The sequence below is a fragment of the Danaus plexippus genome (genome assembly GCF_018135715.1).
Source record: "Danaus plexippus chromosome 22 unlocalized genomic scaffold, MEX_DaPlex mxdp_33, whole genome shotgun sequence".
Lineage (NCBI taxonomy): Eukaryota > Metazoa > Arthropoda > Insecta > Lepidoptera > Nymphalidae > Danaus > Danaus plexippus.
In genome coordinates this window covers 1432326-1450311 of record NW_026869856.1, presented here as the reverse complement: position 1 = coordinate 1450311, position 17986 = coordinate 1432326, and the positions used below count along the sequence as shown (strand labels likewise).

Genomic DNA, 17986 nt, shown 5'->3' with positions numbered 1-17986 from the left:
CAGATAGGGGGTTTTTATTCTGGCATTACTTTTGGGGTTTAAATTATTATTATACCAAAATTTAATGGTTCGATATTAAATTTGATTTTAATTATTTTGTTTGTTCCTTATCTTTAATATTTCAAATTAATTTTTTTTTTTTTTGGCTATTTATGTTTTGTTAGTTTCATACTTATAATATAAGCGTTCGCATATGTTCAGATATTTTTAATAAATATTTCGTTTGTACAAACAAAGATAAAGTATGAGATGGAATTTTATAATTTATATAAGTGTCCCTAAAGCAATATTTTTATTTGATAATTAATATTTCAATTTACCTTCACTTGATACAACGATCAAATGAATTAAAAAAACGTCATTCGCTTAAAAAATATAACTGTTAAAATCTGAAACTGTAATATTTAAAAGGGAACCGAACCACACCAAATCGTCCATTTTGAAATTGGATTTCGTAAGTTAAAAGGTTTCTCTTAATTCCAGTGATCAATTTTCTGGCCTAATCGTGAATGAACAATGGGAAATAACCTTAAGGGTAATCAGGGCGCATGCGTAGAACAACCCGGGTAATACTGTCATGGCATCCAGTCCGTGTATCGACGCCAAGCAGTGTCACTGTTTACCGCGTAATCAATTAATATTACTGTCACAATTCATATTACCTATATCATTTATGTGCTTGTGCTTGTGACGATTCACAGTGAACAGTGGTAATCAACCGGCAGCTGAACGACTTCTAACCGGATTGGGCCAGTTCGAATTAGCCGTAAGTGGTTCATACGAATTTTTGTTACGCACGCTTTAATACTCTAAGACGTTTTCGTGTATGGTTGATGGTCAAAGAAAATATACGTTCAATGAATTTAGATGTAATATTAACGATTTTGTTATTGTTAGTAGAATTTTGTCGTAATAGTCAATTGTAATGATGTTTCTTTGTGAATAATTAATAAGTAACGAAGGGAATGGCAATGGAATTTGTCAAACGATGCTTGTTAATACTAAGCACGTTCTGTGTAAACTTTCTGAGCCCGGCGTCCTTTGAATTTCGTCTCTTTTGCTCATCTCGTTTGTAGATTTACACTACCTACTCCCATTACTTATTTTGTGGCGTCTGTAGAAAAAAATATATTTTTTGTCGGTTTTTAGATCATCATGACTGTTTCTAACTGCTACGATTGATCTATAATTTATTTTTAATTTTATAACCAGCCATAAATTTTTTATCACATAATTTTTTTGTTGAAAAAAAAAATTATAGTTATGAAAGATCAAAGTGGATTAATATTTTAATCAACTTAAAATATTATTATTATAAGTTGATGTAAAACTATATTTTGAGGTTCAGCTTTGTGTACTAGATGTAGAATTACTATCGTCTTCTCGTGACCACGCTTACTGTAGATGCAATCGTGGGTTTGATCAGAAATGTTACCAAATAAATCAGATGATAAAATTTTATTACAACATTATTACATGGCTTCATATTTAAAGACAATCTTTTTTTAAAATTTTAATTACAAGAGTATAATGAATATTGAGAACTTATCTCAGTTATAAGAATTCATTTATAAAAGGACTATTTTGACTTGAACGACTTGTAATATAAGATCTAAAACGATTTTGATCGAATTTTTCCACGATGTAGTCCACTTAAAGGCTATATATTCAATATTTTTTGTAAGTTTTCATTAATATTGATTGTAGGTGATGTATTTTAAGAATATTTCGTTATATAACATACGAATGATTTGAGATATTAACCTCAGTCTCTCTACAGCAAGTCTAATCTCCAAAATTTCACTTTCTAGTATATTACTCCAAAAATTGGATTACCGTCCTGTCGCCAGAATGTCTGGGAAAGATATATCATGCACTAAAAACGATGTTTTTTACCGGTTAAATGTAATACCTGGGTATAAAATGCCTTAATTCTACCATAGATTTTCAAAAACATGTCATTACTTCCGTATGAAACAATTCAATAAGTTTTATATAATAATCTATTGACCTAATGAGATCTAAGATTTTCGCGAGTATTCATTTAAATGAAACTAGTATTATTCGGATTTACTACGCGGATTTTATTATTTAAAAACTACATAATCCCGACGTTTCGGTTACTTTGCAGCAACCGTGATCACGGGCAGACGAGGTGTTGACTATTGACCTGTTTTGACCTGTTTGTCCGTTTCTATAAAATTAATTTCTAATGTCCAATATATATAATATATAAATCCTATTCAGAGGAAAAACCTTTGATCATGTAACGTAAAATAATTTTATTTTCTCCGTGTCCATGAATACGTAACGAAAAAAAAAAAATAGACTTAAATTTCCACGTAAGCTTTCAGACGTAGACTAGACATTGAAATCTTTCGTCTAAATACAACACTACTTCGCAGACTGTAAAGAAAACTTGGCTCGGTACCAACCAGCCGATAATTAGATAGCAGTACCAAATGATATAGGTTAAAAACAATCTGCGATAAATATTTATGATTTGGTTAAAACGTATTTCACTTTTATAAAAAAAAAAAAAAAATCAAAAAAATATTTCAATATGGCAACATTCTATGGGTTCGCCATGACATACCTAATGTCAAAAGAAAAAAATGGCTACCAATATATTGGATTTTATTGTTCTGTTACACAGGTATTTCACATTGACAAACTACGGTATAGATTCAAAAAGTATTTTCTATATCGTCTCTATTGCCTTGTTTTTGTTGTACGTGTCCTAAAACGAAAAAGCAATGAATCGAGGAAGTTGTGATCCACTGTTCGATTTATTAAGAACATTCAGCCAATAATATTGTGGATATTTTGCAGTGTACTAGAATTTTTTCATGACTTCGTCCACGTCCAAACAAATATTATTTCTGTAGTAAGAAAATAAGTAAGCAGATTAATTAGCAACTTTTATCAGTATTTTTCACAAATGTGATAAATCTGTTGCTTTTGTATAAAGGGCATTATAATGACGAACATAGCTCACGTTTAAAAACCTTTATTTATTTTACCCATGGAGATATCCGTCCAAAAACCATGACTCTACATTTTTAATGAATTTTATTTATCAATATATTATTAATCCGAATATATCTGGATTAATTGAATTGAACTGAAACATGTTTATACGAATGAATGAGTGAATATCAATGTATTAATATCAGGGTTGTCACTCGTATGTTTTATATATACTGGTGTAGCTAATATTATATATATGCAAATTCACACCATCACCTCAAAGAGATTCCCAAACCTGACAAGAGGGAAATTCAAAAAGTTTTTAAGTCCATTTACGGAACAACTTGTTCCGTTTATCGATCGGCTAATACTTTGCTTACGATTTTAAAGCGTTGAATGTAATCCACGCTGAAACTTAGTAAGATATTTTCTATTTTGAATATTACTACACATATAAGAATTAATAAAGACATTGAGCTTATAAAAACAGATTGATGGTGAGTTTGGATGACAATTAAGGCATAGTAGGCTTTCACTCCTGCCTTTAAGACACAAGTATTAAGAAAGAAACACACAGACAGTTGAATTAATCCAGTCTCGTGTTATGAGAATGAAGAAGAAATCGAAGTTTTACATAGAAAGGATGGACACTCGCGTCAGGTTCGATATGAAATTGGCTATGAGGTACTAAATTGTGCAATTCCTGGCTACACACTTCAAAGTACCTAGATTGCAATATGTGTATATCAGAGCTCAAGACTGACTGGTTTGGTTAAACGAAATTTTAATCACCAAAAAGCCTTTTTGCATGGAGATCAAAGCTTTGAGGTGACATCTATAGCGCACCTGAACAAATAAGAATAGAATAGAAGTTTAGTATATTGCTTTCATATATCCTTGAAGCAAGATTTAGTAAACAATGAGCGAGTTTCAGTCAGAGCTTTATCATACAGAACAGATGAATACAACATGTGTGTCTGTTTTTGCGATGGTTAATGTTCGAAATTAAGTAAAATTATTATAATACAAATCCAGTCATAGAAATATTATAGTAATATTTTTAACATAACCCTAATGACGAGCTCCCATTGTCTGTTAAGTTTTTCATCTAAGTGAATGTACATGTTGATACTGTCATGTGAGATATTAAGAGTGACTGGGAACTGTTGGTTTTTGGTTGGACATGAATACCAATAAGGGTACATAGAGTATAGACGGAAGTAATGCACATAAGAAAAAATTTTTGATATCTGACTATAGAGCATTGAATTTTTCTATCAGGTATAAGTGATAGGAAAAAGAAGTACTTCTATTGTATTGGAGTGAAATAGAGATAAAAAATATTCGGCAGAGCAAATAGAACCAATATGGAGGCACATATTAGCTGAACTTATAATATTTTATTACACTTACACTTACTAAAAAAATGAAACTTGTATTTTTTTCTTGTATACAAAAATAAAGAAATACGTTTTATCGTTTGAATAAACATGGCGAGCGAAACTGAATAATTATTACTATAAACGAAAATTAATTTGACATTTCGTTAGAGTGAACAATTCCGGAAATCATTATATAGTTGCTACGGGCAACACTGATAACAATATACGTAGTTTTCATTTTTGATTAGACCTTTTTTGTTTCTAATATTTCATTTATTTATTTCTGTTAGAACATGATTTTTCTGATGATTTACTACAAAAAAACTATTAAAAAAAAGTAGTATTCGTTCCATTTTTTATTCCCAATGAATGGCGCCGAGATTACTGGCCGCATTTTCTTTCAGATATTAATTATTTCAACACAGAACGCCGACCCTTCGCCAGAGGAAATGACAAGCTTGCACCATCTTGGAAAGATGAGGCCTTAAAGAAATGTACAAATGACAAGATCTGAGTGACCAAAATTGCTTTATCGACGTGTACAGTCAGAGACACTTATACACGAATGCAAGCTCTTCACCTCCGCAAGTGGTGGGCTTATTGTTAATTGGTTTTCAAGGTCATTGTTTGATCCCAAAACAGATTCAGATTTTAATTAACCTAATCCTGATATCACGTTTTGGGCACGTTGTGCTTTACAGATTATACCTTCATAAATGACAGATCGATAGCCTCCTCTCTTATTTAAGTATTCAATAACATGAATTCTATCAATACATACCTATATATTCGAAATGTTGATGTATGTAAGTGTGTCTTATACTCACTCGCTTAGTTAGTTCTTAACATTATTTACTTCTTAAATCTAATTTTTGATAGTTCAATGGTAAAACTTCTAAAATACGAATACTCAGTTAGAAATTAGTTCAATTTAACCAGAGATTGATAGATTTTATTTTTTTTTATATTTTTTATTCGTTACGAAATTTATCAAAGGTCACAAAGGGCACAACAGGAAATTTTATTATCGATTTAATCACAAGATAGACGTTTTAAACGTCCCAATTTAATATAAAAACGCTCGAGCTTTAACGAGCGTTTATGTTTCGTGGTGTTTTCCTGGTCGGATCTTCGCGGGTGTTATTTTTAAAAAATTATCTTGATGTCTCAATTGGCGTAATTTTTAGACAACACGACGGAAGATCGGGAAATGTAAATATTTGGTAAATTTAACGCGATAATGATTTTATGACTGTATTATAAAATTGTTTCGCGCTCAACTAAATTAGCGTGTACCTCGTAATTGGATTTGGGTAAATGAAGTGTGTTCTTAGAAATATATGTAACAACCCGCCAGTAGTGACATCTATACTGTGAGATGTGACTTCATAAAAAATACAACTGATTACTTAGTCCAATTTTCCATCGTCCAATACATACGGAGCGTTAACAATTATTAATTCATAAATTTTATCACACACCTGGGTTGCAAGTCCCAGGTACTGTTGAAGCTCCTCTCCCTGCAACGCGATGGACCCGGCACCCGCACGGTGAATCCATTGGATGCTGAGAGGTTTCGTCTCTTAACGTGGGTCATTAAATGGGAAACGCTTTGTGTGTAGTGTGAAGGCGGATTTAGCTTACGGCTATGCCATTATCCTACTTGAAGTAAACAGAACTTCACATAATATTCATACAAAATTAATTATCGTAAAATCTGTTTTCATCTCATCGAAATCTGTTCTGTTATTTTTGATTGAAAGATCAATAGATATCCTTACATTAAACTAGCTCTTTTGTGGATTAAAAATTGTTATCTTTAAACTAATATCATTTTACCGGATCAGCATTTTGGGATTTTTTTTTATAAACACAAAATAATTGCATTTTTTTGGTTATTTTGCACTTTTTTGTTTATTTATTTCAATTGTATTATATAAAGAATCATCGCTTATTCTTTAAAGCTGCTTTAATATAACGATTAAAATATACAAATATTTATTAATGAAGCAAACAGTAGAAATATGCTTGAAAATTCTAATCAATTCTAAAGTAAAAAATATTATGTTAATAGTCAAACAATAATTTTCATTAAAAAATTTATATGAAAAAAAATAAACTCAAATATTTCTTTTATTCATAATAAAAGTATAACTACTTGAGTTAAATTAAAATTTTAACTCAAGTTAATAAAAAAACTTACTTAAAAGTACTTAACAAATAATATCAAATACCAGGGTCGCAGAAATCTATAAGAATATCGTCGTAATGATTTATCGGCGCCCGGGACTTCATATTGACAACCCGAGTACGTCAATATGATTGATGTCTGAATTACCACCTTGTTGAGAAGCTGCGGCGTGAGAGGATAATATGAAATTTGATATATAAACGAATTATTTATATAAAAATATTTATTTTTATATACATATAAAGTTTAGAATGAGAAATTGAATAAGTCAAAGTGATATATATACATATATTTTTTTATATAAACCTATTATAATGTTTGATTATAAATGTACTCCGTACTTGGAACTTCATACCAAAAAGGTATTACGAAATAAAAAAAAACTATTTGAATTATTATATCACTGGCAACATTCATTCTTAGTGATTAAAAAAAAAAGACAAAATTAATGACAGCAGTCAATTTAATTACAATTGACGTTTATTTGAATCTTTGAGATGTTATAATTTAATTTACAGCTTGCCCTATGAAACTTTTTGCATCTCCTTAATCACCATCCGTGTTGCAAACGTAAAAAATGCATTTGCTAATTAAAATTTTAGTTTTGAAAAAAAAATAGGTTGTATCAATCTAAGTTTTTTAATTAATGATTTTAGAGCCAGATGAGAGTGACTGGAAAGAAATTAATGAACAAATTTTACGTATACTAATCAAGCTTTGTTATTTTATAACATTATTTTAACCTAGAGGCCGCGTGATATAGATATATTAATGTGAACTAAAAAAGAGCTCTTCATATTGGAAACGAATATTTTTAACTAATTAATTTTGATAATGTTTTATTATCTCCAATAGCGGCTTTTGTTTCGAATGTTTTATATGTTGAACATTTTTACCTGCATTATTTTTTTATATCTAACATTCTAATTAATTGTTAAAAGCACCATCAAGAATTTTGTTATAATATTATTATAATAATGTTTTTTATTTTAAGAATTACCGATTCAGAAACTTTTACAAATGCCATTAAGTTGGCAGGTCCGCATTTCCTGTGATTTTTGAAGTAATCTTGAAATTTTAGACAACTTCCAACCTTATCTAACAAATCAAAAGGCTCGTATTCCAGTGCAGAAGGCTATTGTAATGATGTAGACGATAGTAGATCTTATGCGTACGAATATAAGGACTATAATAGTATGAAAACATTAAATACATTTAAAGAAACCTTAAAAGCGTCGACAAATATACGACACGCCACTGAACTGTCATTTTTGAAATAAATCGAACTTGTGTAAGCATTATCCTTCAACATGGTTTCCGAACGTGACGTATTTCAAATTTCGAGCGTCAGTTGATACTTTAAAGGTTTTATATATATTTTTTTCGTTCTTATTAAACAGTTAGAAAAAACGATATTTAAAATCTCCTATATCAACAGAGATATAAATAAGTGTATATAAAATTACTTAAAAAAAATGAAATTAGAATCTATTCTTTTAAAATTTTGACAATTCAGATTTAACAGAAAGAGACAAGGCCAATCCAAGCCAAGAAGAAATCCTTTGACATATAAGTAATAACACGTTCAAAAATTGTACTAGAATTACAGTTTGTAAATACAAGAAATGTAGAAGATAAAAAAGAAAAAGGCGAGAACAGTGTTTTTTGAGGAAAAATTACGTAGCAAGTGTAAAGTTAGACGGATCCTTTTGAACTGTTTGCTTCGTCTCTAAATAGCCTTTGATCACTTATTCAGGTTCGACATAGAATTATCTGAAAGTTCAAAATGTCAGGAAACAGTTATTTGACGGGTTTTTAAACTGTTGTATGTTAGTTATATGTATTTGGTCGGTACTGTTGAATAATAATATAAATCCATTATAATGTAGTTAGACCTATTTGTTAAATTAGGTTCTGTCATTCAGTCTACTTAGCACAGTACGTATATATACATTATTTAATATAGTTTTATTGAAACACATAAACTAACATTAGTTTCATTCTGATTATTGAACTAATATCGCTAACGTGAATATTCTTATTGATTTTAATTTAAGATATATTCATTAAAATGAAACCTTCTTAGAGAACTAATCAGGCTGTATGATTAAAACTGTTATTTAAAAAAAAAATTCAACACGATGTCCACTTTGATAGTATTGGTATTTACATTTAAAAACATACTTAAGTTTTAGGGTAAGGTTGATATTTTTGTTGTATCTTCTATAGTTTCTAGGACTATTTAAAGCGGACAACGCGTCGTTGGCTAGATTGTTCTAGAGCTTTCCTACTTTATAACATTGAATAAGAAATCTTAAAGCGTGTATATTCGGATAGCTATTTCACTCCCCATTTTCACTTGATGCTTGGTAACCGTTACGTGCCTATATGAAAGCGTCAGGGATCCTCAACAAACAGTCGCGTTCATTGATATTAAAATAACATATTATATGTATGTATTTGTAAAATGATCCGACGTCTGAAGTTACTTAATATGTGGTATTGAATTCGAAATATCGATCTCAATGACCTTACAATATGCCAGTGATATGGAGAGACCATTATGTCTATACATTTAAAGCTCAATTTACATTTTATAACAACAATAATGAAATAAATATTCTGGTATATTGTCTATGACTTAATTTCTTTTGTATAAACTAAGTTCGTTCTTCGATTTTCTATTATAGATTTTTGAGATTACTATAAACGTGAGATAGTTTTAGTCTGTACTAAGCTCGGTTGGATGTGTGTGTGTCATAATGATAGTTTTAATTTGCGAACGAAGCCATTGGTAAGTGTAGGTTTCAACTAAAGTTCCTTACCCTTTGGTATTAATTGTGTCTCTAATGATATTATTTTTGTCTTAGCTTTAGTATAACATAACATTTTTAGATCTTTAGCTGTAGGTTGTAGGTTATTATGAAACATGGTAAACAAATCTAATTTTAATAAAACTTTCAACACATTTTCATTCATGAAATTCGAACGTATAGTACTAACGTAGGTTGTTGAATGAGAGACGGGAAACTATTCGTATGTAGTGTGACGATGGAAACTTAGAATAAGCATACTTAAAATCATAAAAAATAAATAGAAATAACCCACAAAGGTTGGGTGGGTTATAACAAAATTTATATTTAATTAGTTTCTTTGGATAATTTTTAAAAATATTACATATAAAGCTTTTAATTTAGATGTCGATACGCTATATATATATATATATATATAAAACCTTCTTGATTGAATATAAAATGAAATGAAATATACAGCCTTTAAATGAGATTTAACCAGTTATAAATTAGAAGGTTCCAAGGAGGTTTTAAAACAGATGACTGTAGTGTGAACTAGAGGCAGATAAATCGGTTCAAGTAGGTTTAAACCCAGAACTTTTAGTTGAAGCCAAACTTACGGCTATTAGTTTTAACAAAGCCATTATTTTCTAATAGGCTTCGTAGATTTTGGGTGACTTAATTTTTTTTAATTTTTTTTTTTTGTAACTCAAAAATGGGTTAGGATTTTAAACTAGTAAACCTTTTTTTTTAATCACAATCTAAGATTTATTCTACAATGTAATCCATCTTAAGCCAGGCATTAAATATTTAAATTACTTGTTCATTTTACGTTGGACAATTTTTAAAAGTATCTTTTTAAATAATTTACATTATACATCAGAGATTCCACCGTCTCTTAGGATAGGGATAATTAATATATTTTTTAATTCACTTACAAAAAAAAAAAGTGATATAATAACTTCTGAACGCACCTCGAATAATTTTAATGATAACTTAATAGTAGATTTAAATGAAACTACGTTCGGATACTACGGCGTTTTTTATTATTTTATAACTTTCATCTCGTCTGTCTGTGATCACGGTTACCTACTCTAAAGCACCCGAAACGTTGGGGGTATCTAGATATTTAAAAAAAACGCGTAGTTTCCCAAAAACTTAGTTTCATATATATGTGTACAGGCGAAAGTCTTGCATATCGTTAATAGTTTATTGTATGCAAAATTTTGATGCGTATAACATATTTTTGGAGATCAGAGGCCACGTTGAAACTTTAGTTTTAAACCTTTGTCCAAATAAGTGATTATTAAAACGTAGTCACACAGTAAAAATATTTAAAGATATTTAATTTGCTTGGGTGACAAGTGACAGTTCATTAGGTTAAAGAATTTCCAACATACGAACATGAAATTAGTATTGAGAATGTAAATTTATAACTTTCTTTATTAATCACGGTCTTAAATTGAAGTGAAGTTTAAGCGTTCAATACAAGGTATTTTCACTGTGAAAATTGCTCATCTGAGACTTTATTATTATAAGTTTTGCATCGTCAAATGAAATACGGAAAGTTTTCAGTTTTTTTTCATTATAAATCTTCGAGTTATACTATCAAGAAGAAGAAGAAATATGGATAAAAAACCGAAAAATATCAGTATTCTTTTGACCATCATAATACATGGTAAAGATACTGAGATATTGTACAGGTAAAGGCTTAACAAATACTGTCAGCGTTGACATTGTCATTCATTTCAGGCAAACGTCCAAACACACAAGGCCAGGTGATTAATCTACGCAATAACTTACGCAGCCAATTCCGCTGGATTAATTTAAGCTCCGAATTATGATTTACAAAAGTATAATTAGAGAAAAAAAAAATATTTAAAAAAATCAATAGAGATAAAAACATATGACAATTTTTTTTTATTAAACCACAATACAAAGCGATTTTAATGCTATGAAGTATAATATGATGTCATTCAATCTACTGGGGTATTATTTGCTTTTATATATGGTATCTCGTTACATATATATTATATTTAATCTGTGTGCGAAATTTAATCTTTAAAAATAAGATAAATAAATCTGGCAAATTTTGAAACATTACATTTCCTTTAATGTAAATTAATCATAATATTCTCTTTACATAATTTTAATTTTAATTTATATAGTTTCATTAGGTACTAGTTCGTAACAGTCCAAGCTTGTTACAATAAGTTCAATCCATTAGTGTCACTTTTATCATGACATCAGAATAATAACAGTTATTTTTACATTACGTAATTTAACTGCGCCGCCATTTTGGCGTATTTTAATTTAATGTAGTTCTATGTCAATTTAATAATGGCCGTTTTTATTTAATTTAACTCTTTCTAGATTTAAAAGCCCTATTCGTTACATATTTTTCAAATCTTAATACATAATGTCAAAAAAATCTTGCGTACTAGATTTAATAATATACAAAAATAGAAGGCTGAATGACAGTTGGCAGAACAATAAAAAAAAAAACTTTGAATGTCATTTCATAACGATTGTCATCTGTGTAATATTTAAATCATAAATCCATATCGAATTTATTAATTTCCAAAATCATTCATTTCATAATAAGAAGGTATTATGTTAAATATTACAGATAATAAAACATTTAAATATTGATCACAATAAAACTATTTAAAATGCGGAGACTAGATAGTTCTTGTAGATAAGGCATGTTAATAATGAATATTTTTGTATATTAAAAATAAAAATACTCTAAAAATATTAATTGTGAGATACCTTTGTATTAATACAAAAAGAATTTCTCCGTTTACGGATACTTGAGAATTCTTTTCATAAGATACCACCTACAAATGCTGTATTGTATTTCTTCCTTGTATTGTTATCGGTTCACAGATAAATAAATTGAAAGTCCTCGGTTCACCAATAAAAGTAGCCATTAAAGATATTTAGTAGGTTATTTTCAGACGGCAGTAACAATTAACCCTCCAAAATATATATACCACTACATATAGTCGTGGATAGTGGATAGTGATGTTATAGTAGAGATAGTATAGTGATGGGACGGAATAGAAATACATTCTAAATATTTCGATGTAATAATATTAAAATACTAAACAAAAATGCAGTTAAAACAGAATACATATTCTTTTAGTAAACAAAAACAATATGTCTCCTTGTATTTATCGATATATTCATAAAAGGAATCGTGTCATAACCTCGCATTAAACGTAATTAAATTTATTGTTTTTATTATGAGATAAGTTTGAAACAAAAACTATGTGTTGTGTCAAAACCTCTTCGTATGGTATTTCTATTGAAATAGTTTAATAACTATTTAGTTTACATATTTTTTCTACTCCTACATCATTATAAGTTCGTTTAAAAGTGAATATTTTTTTTATATCACATAAATTAAACATTAAAATCGACAACCCTTCTGACACCTCGTCTGCCCGTGATCACGGTTGCTGCAAAGTAACCGAAACGTCGGGATTATGTAGTTTTTAAATAATAAAATCCGCGTAGTAAATCCGAATAATACTAGTTTCATTTAAATGAATACTCGCGAAAGTCTTAGATCTCATTAAACCCTTCTGATAAATAGAAATATATATAAAAATGTATACTCTGTCTCATTTAGACAATGCTTTAAAAGAAAAACATTCTTATAAGCCGTGCTTGAGGTCTGACTACGAGTTTAATATGGAGGATAACAAAGGAGGCGAAAAAAATTACGGACCTCCTTGGAAGAAATTAATTCTCTCGGAATGAAAAGATTAAGAAAGCAACAGTTATGATAATATTTTCCGTAATTGTGGCTTTAAACAAAACCAAGGATTATCTGGTGTTTTTTATCAGTTATTATTGTGGCTATTCATGAAATAATATGAACGGAGACAGATGTTTGTATTGAAAGAAATTATTCCATAATTTTGTCCCAATATTATTGAAGATGAAAATCTATTAATAATTTAAAGAGATATGAAGATACTTACAATGGAAATGTCCTTGGGGAAGATCTGAATTGCTGGCTAAATGGCTGGTATAGATACAGATCATTATATCATTATCAAGTGTATAATAAATACATGAATAAATACATAAGATGATAACAACATCGTTACAAAGAATATTTTAGTGTAAAACGATATTAATTCTGTGAACAAATAAATCCAGGTTCGTATTACAAATAAACTAAACAATAAGCATTGTAACAATGTTATCTTATAAGACAGATTAAATGTAAATTAATAATTTATCGTCGGAATAATAAATGGACATTTGATTTATCTTGAATTGTAGATAGTTACAGATATATTTTTTTTTTAAATAATAGCTTAAGAGTTGTTCTTTTTTTAAGAATCGTATTTACAAGTGAGCATACCGAAAAGGTTGAAAAACATATACCACCTCATTCGTTTTTTTTTTTAAGATTTGCAAGTCTACAAATCAATTGATAGAAAGTTTGTATGTTATTGATCGCTTTTAATTTAGATAATACATTGTATATTCTATGAAATGAATTTTTTTTTTTATTTCAAGATGTGACATTACTGTTGACAGTGACATTTTAAATGGAAATTTATAGATCCTTAATTACATAATCCAAGATATTTCTCACAACGAAATATTTAAATTCGCTTAACATTTAAAAATTTCACATTCCGTTTAAAGCTGTGTTATTATCACATGCAATGTAGTCTGTTCATTTCGTGGATTTTTAACTAGCGTGACAACATTTCTTGCTAATTAATTCGGTTTAAACAATACGTTATAGACAGTAAAGGGTTGCTAATACTTATATTATTTTTGATAAATATATGTAAGTGTAAATAAAGTTTACATTTGAAATGAATGAAAATTAACGAAAATAATTTTTGCTTGAATTCCAGTCTAGGAAATAATTCTTATCTGACTTGGATGTCGTTGAATCGGTACTGATAATAAAAAAAATACTCACTTAGTAAATGTTACATCTCTTTACAACACAGTAAGGAACCGTTTGTTACTGGTAAATATATATAATATTTTACATTGAAAAAAGTTTTAACACACTTTTAATGTAGTTACTTCTTATTTTGAAAAAAAACAACGATTTCGGAAAATGTTTTCATAATATTATTAAATCATTAATTTTATTTCATAAACACTGAATATCTTCAGTTATTTTAATATAATGATTTGATAAATTCTCATAATATGGATAAAACGACAGATTATATATAATTATTGACGTTTACATGTTCAGTCTATAATTTCGTTAAATACAAAATATATTCTGTGTTCATAGTCGAGGTTTTAATCGTTATACTACAAACGCATCGTTTCCCGTTTCTCGTTCAATAATAATCTATGTTAATACTATAAAATTTGTCATGATTTATACATGACAAACTGTTAACTCTCCGTGTAGTGTGACGATGATAACTTACACTAAGCGTACTCAAAACCGTTGATTTTATTCCTTCGTTCATTTTCATTTCTCATCTTCGAAGCGTCGTTTTACGTCAAAGTTATTTGTATATAGAAAACTCAGCCAGTTAACAAAAAAAGTTTTTATTCTTTACTACTTAATTGTAAAAAATCTGTTACTTCGAGATAAGTCAATTTAATTTTTACTTTTCAGTTTTCTGCTTCAGTTTTTTTTTTGTTGTAAATTAATCTTTTTAACGTTTTTATATAATGTGTAGCCCTATTAAGGACATTTATCGAATGTGGAGACGGAAGTGTACATGGAAACTATTTAGAAAAAAAGGAAAAATATATTAACTAAAAAGTTATGAAATAGGTATCTGTATTAAAATATTTTAAATCACAGAGTACGGGAACAGAGTTCGAAAAACAGCGGAGCACTAGCTAGCTAGCATTATTATATGATATCCATCTCATATACAATTTTCGAAGTTTTCTCTCGATATGTTCAGAATCCTACTATCAGATCCTGGTCTCTTTGTCATGGTACCTTTAAGAAAACTTTAATAAAATCTCTAAAAATAAAGAATCATGAAAATTGATGACTATAGCACGGAGTTATACTCTTAAAAACACAATTTCAAATAAACAATCGAATTAACCTAACCTCCTTGTTTTCAATAATTTCGAAAAGAAAATAACGTGATGGATCAAAATAAAACCAAGTATTATAAAAACAAAAAATAACAAAGATATTCCTCTGTGAAATCTTAATTGGCACTAACTATACAGCTGAATATATTTAACTAAACATCCGCTTTTGTACACATATGTGTGTACAAAAGTGCTTGTGGAATTCCTGCGGTCTGCCATACGTTGGTATCTGTTGGATGTTTTTAGAAAATTCCTGTGGGAAATACGTGAAATATCTCTTGAACTTTTATTTTGATTGGCAACTGTATGCGCCTGTGGATAAATAATATCAGATATCGGTTCTATGTTAAGGAGCGCTGTAACTTTGTATTCGTTTTACATTCTACGTTCTAGACCAATAATATTTTATACGGAATATATTTATTCTGATATTCTTCAAGTGTATCTTTAGTTTTTTTTTTTTTTTGGAAGGCAATGCATTATATTATTCTGTACGTTGAAAATAAGATAACGTGAACACAAAAGTACATTATCATTGAAATTGGAGGTATTCTAATTTCAGATGGTAATATAGGTAAATTTATTCAGCGAAATGTAAGTCCAGCTACGTTAAGCGTTAGCAATGAGATTAAATGGCTTGCGATAATGAGATAGCTTGAATTTAGATATCTCGAATTTAGCTGCAGCCAAGACGGACTGAAGGGTAGTTTTAATTACACGTAAAGATTTTCCGTTGAGGTTAACTAGGATTGGAGTCGTTGCGTATAGTAAATTAATTATTTAAAGAAATATCACAATGTTCGTATAATAATGAAGAAATGAAGCAGAAGTGAACAAAACATGCAAGTTGTAGCGTGATATAAGGGATTTATGTTTTCCATTGGCAACATCCCTTACACTAGAAACTTAGTGCTGCCCTCGCCCTCAAAGACCATAGATAATACCGCCATAGAAATAGCTAGACGGCATCATTGTTTTCCAAAAGGCAGGGAAATGGCGTTCAATTTTAACTACAAAGACATACGTAGCACTTAATACGTGCAGCATAAGGTCTATAATGGACAGAAAGTTACACATCCATCCCATTGCAAGGTGATTTAAAAGGGGAAGGGTCTTGAGGAAAACTCGAACCCATGAAGTATGGCAGTGTGAGGGTGAAATACAAATTGCGATTGCCGTTACATTTATAAAATTGAAAAAGTTTTTTTTTTTGTATAAAAAACTCGTCACCCGAAGCAAAAAACGCTAATTATCTAATCATATCCGTATCTGACTTAAGCCTGTATCTGCATTTGTTTTAGTACATAAATTTTTAACCAAATATGCCTTTTAGATGTTCCTTATTCCTATATAAGATTTCAAAATATTTATGGAATAAAATTCTCTTTTTTAACATCGGAGTGATGAAAGCTGCTGTGAGGCGGGAAACGGCTAAGTAATTCGCACTTAATTGCCGCGACTTCAAACGTGAAAAACTGAAAAACACCAAGCCCCATTTTGGTCTAGCATTTAATATTAGCGCATTTACTGGCAGCGTGGAAATCAAACGCGGGGATTAAAATCTGTCACGTGTTCCCTTTGAATGAATGAAAACTCTTACCTTGCATGACCATAGTAGAAGTTTTTAAATGATTAATTTTTTGCTTATTTATTTTGGAGCAAATAAATAAAATGTGTCTTCTAATTACATAAGGAACTAAATTACAACGCAGATGTACAAAATCAATATATACACAAGTCTACATATATTTATGTGTACACTCAATATATGTACACGCGAATATCTTAAATATCAAAATTAATATAGTTTTAAAAAATTGTGAGGTATATAATTTTCATTTTAATCGACGTCCCGAAGCAAGCTATCTGAACTGTGACATGATGACGCAATGTCAGAATGATCACGTCATTAAATGACATGGTCACGTCGGACATGTGACCATGATCATGAATGACGTCATCGCGATCATGACTATAGTCGGATCCAGTTTCGATGCGACATCTGACGAATTGAATTATAAAGCGTAGTCCCGTTTGTAATTAAAATTCAGCGATTTTCAGTTCACATTTCAGTTTTATAACGTAATGAATACATTTTTTTTTTTTACATCTATATCCGGATGAAAAAATATCAATGTTTTGTACACTGTGTAGTTTCCTGACGGAATCAGATCGATGTTTAATGGGTGTTGCTTTTTATTTTATAAAATAATGGCCTCCGAGTCGTACACTTTCGTTATTTTTGTTATAAAGATATTTTATTTTGACAACAATTTATGGAGTAAAAAAATCATGTTCCATTTTGGAAACAATTGGAATATTTTAGATGCTATAACGTGAAATGTCAAAAATAAGTATGTTGTTTACTTAGGTCGTTTGTAAGTTGGAATTAGTAAGTGGAATCTCTCCATCTTTTAAAGTTAGAGTGATAAAAAAGCAGATTTCTAAAAGGCCTTACTGCTTTTTGATATTGATGGAAATTTGTTCTTGGGTCCTATTTTCATATCAGCTTTAAATAGATCGACTCCGGATGGGCGCTGTCTAAAAATATAGTGAAAATTTTATGGAATTATAAATAGCATGCGATA

General features: G+C 29.4%; 1 protein-coding gene across 1 annotated transcript in view; it reads left to right on the top strand.

Moving 5' to 3' along the window:
* Positions 1 to 595: 595 nt before the first annotated feature.
* Positions 596 to 17986, top strand: part of LOC116773441 (pikachurin) — a 96776-nt gene continuing 79385 nt past the window's right edge. Inside the window, exon 1 of the mRNA XM_032665871.2 lies at positions 596 to 766. The gene's annotated coding sequence lies outside the window, so the exon portion shown is untranslated. The remainder of the gene's footprint in view (positions 767 to 17986) is intronic.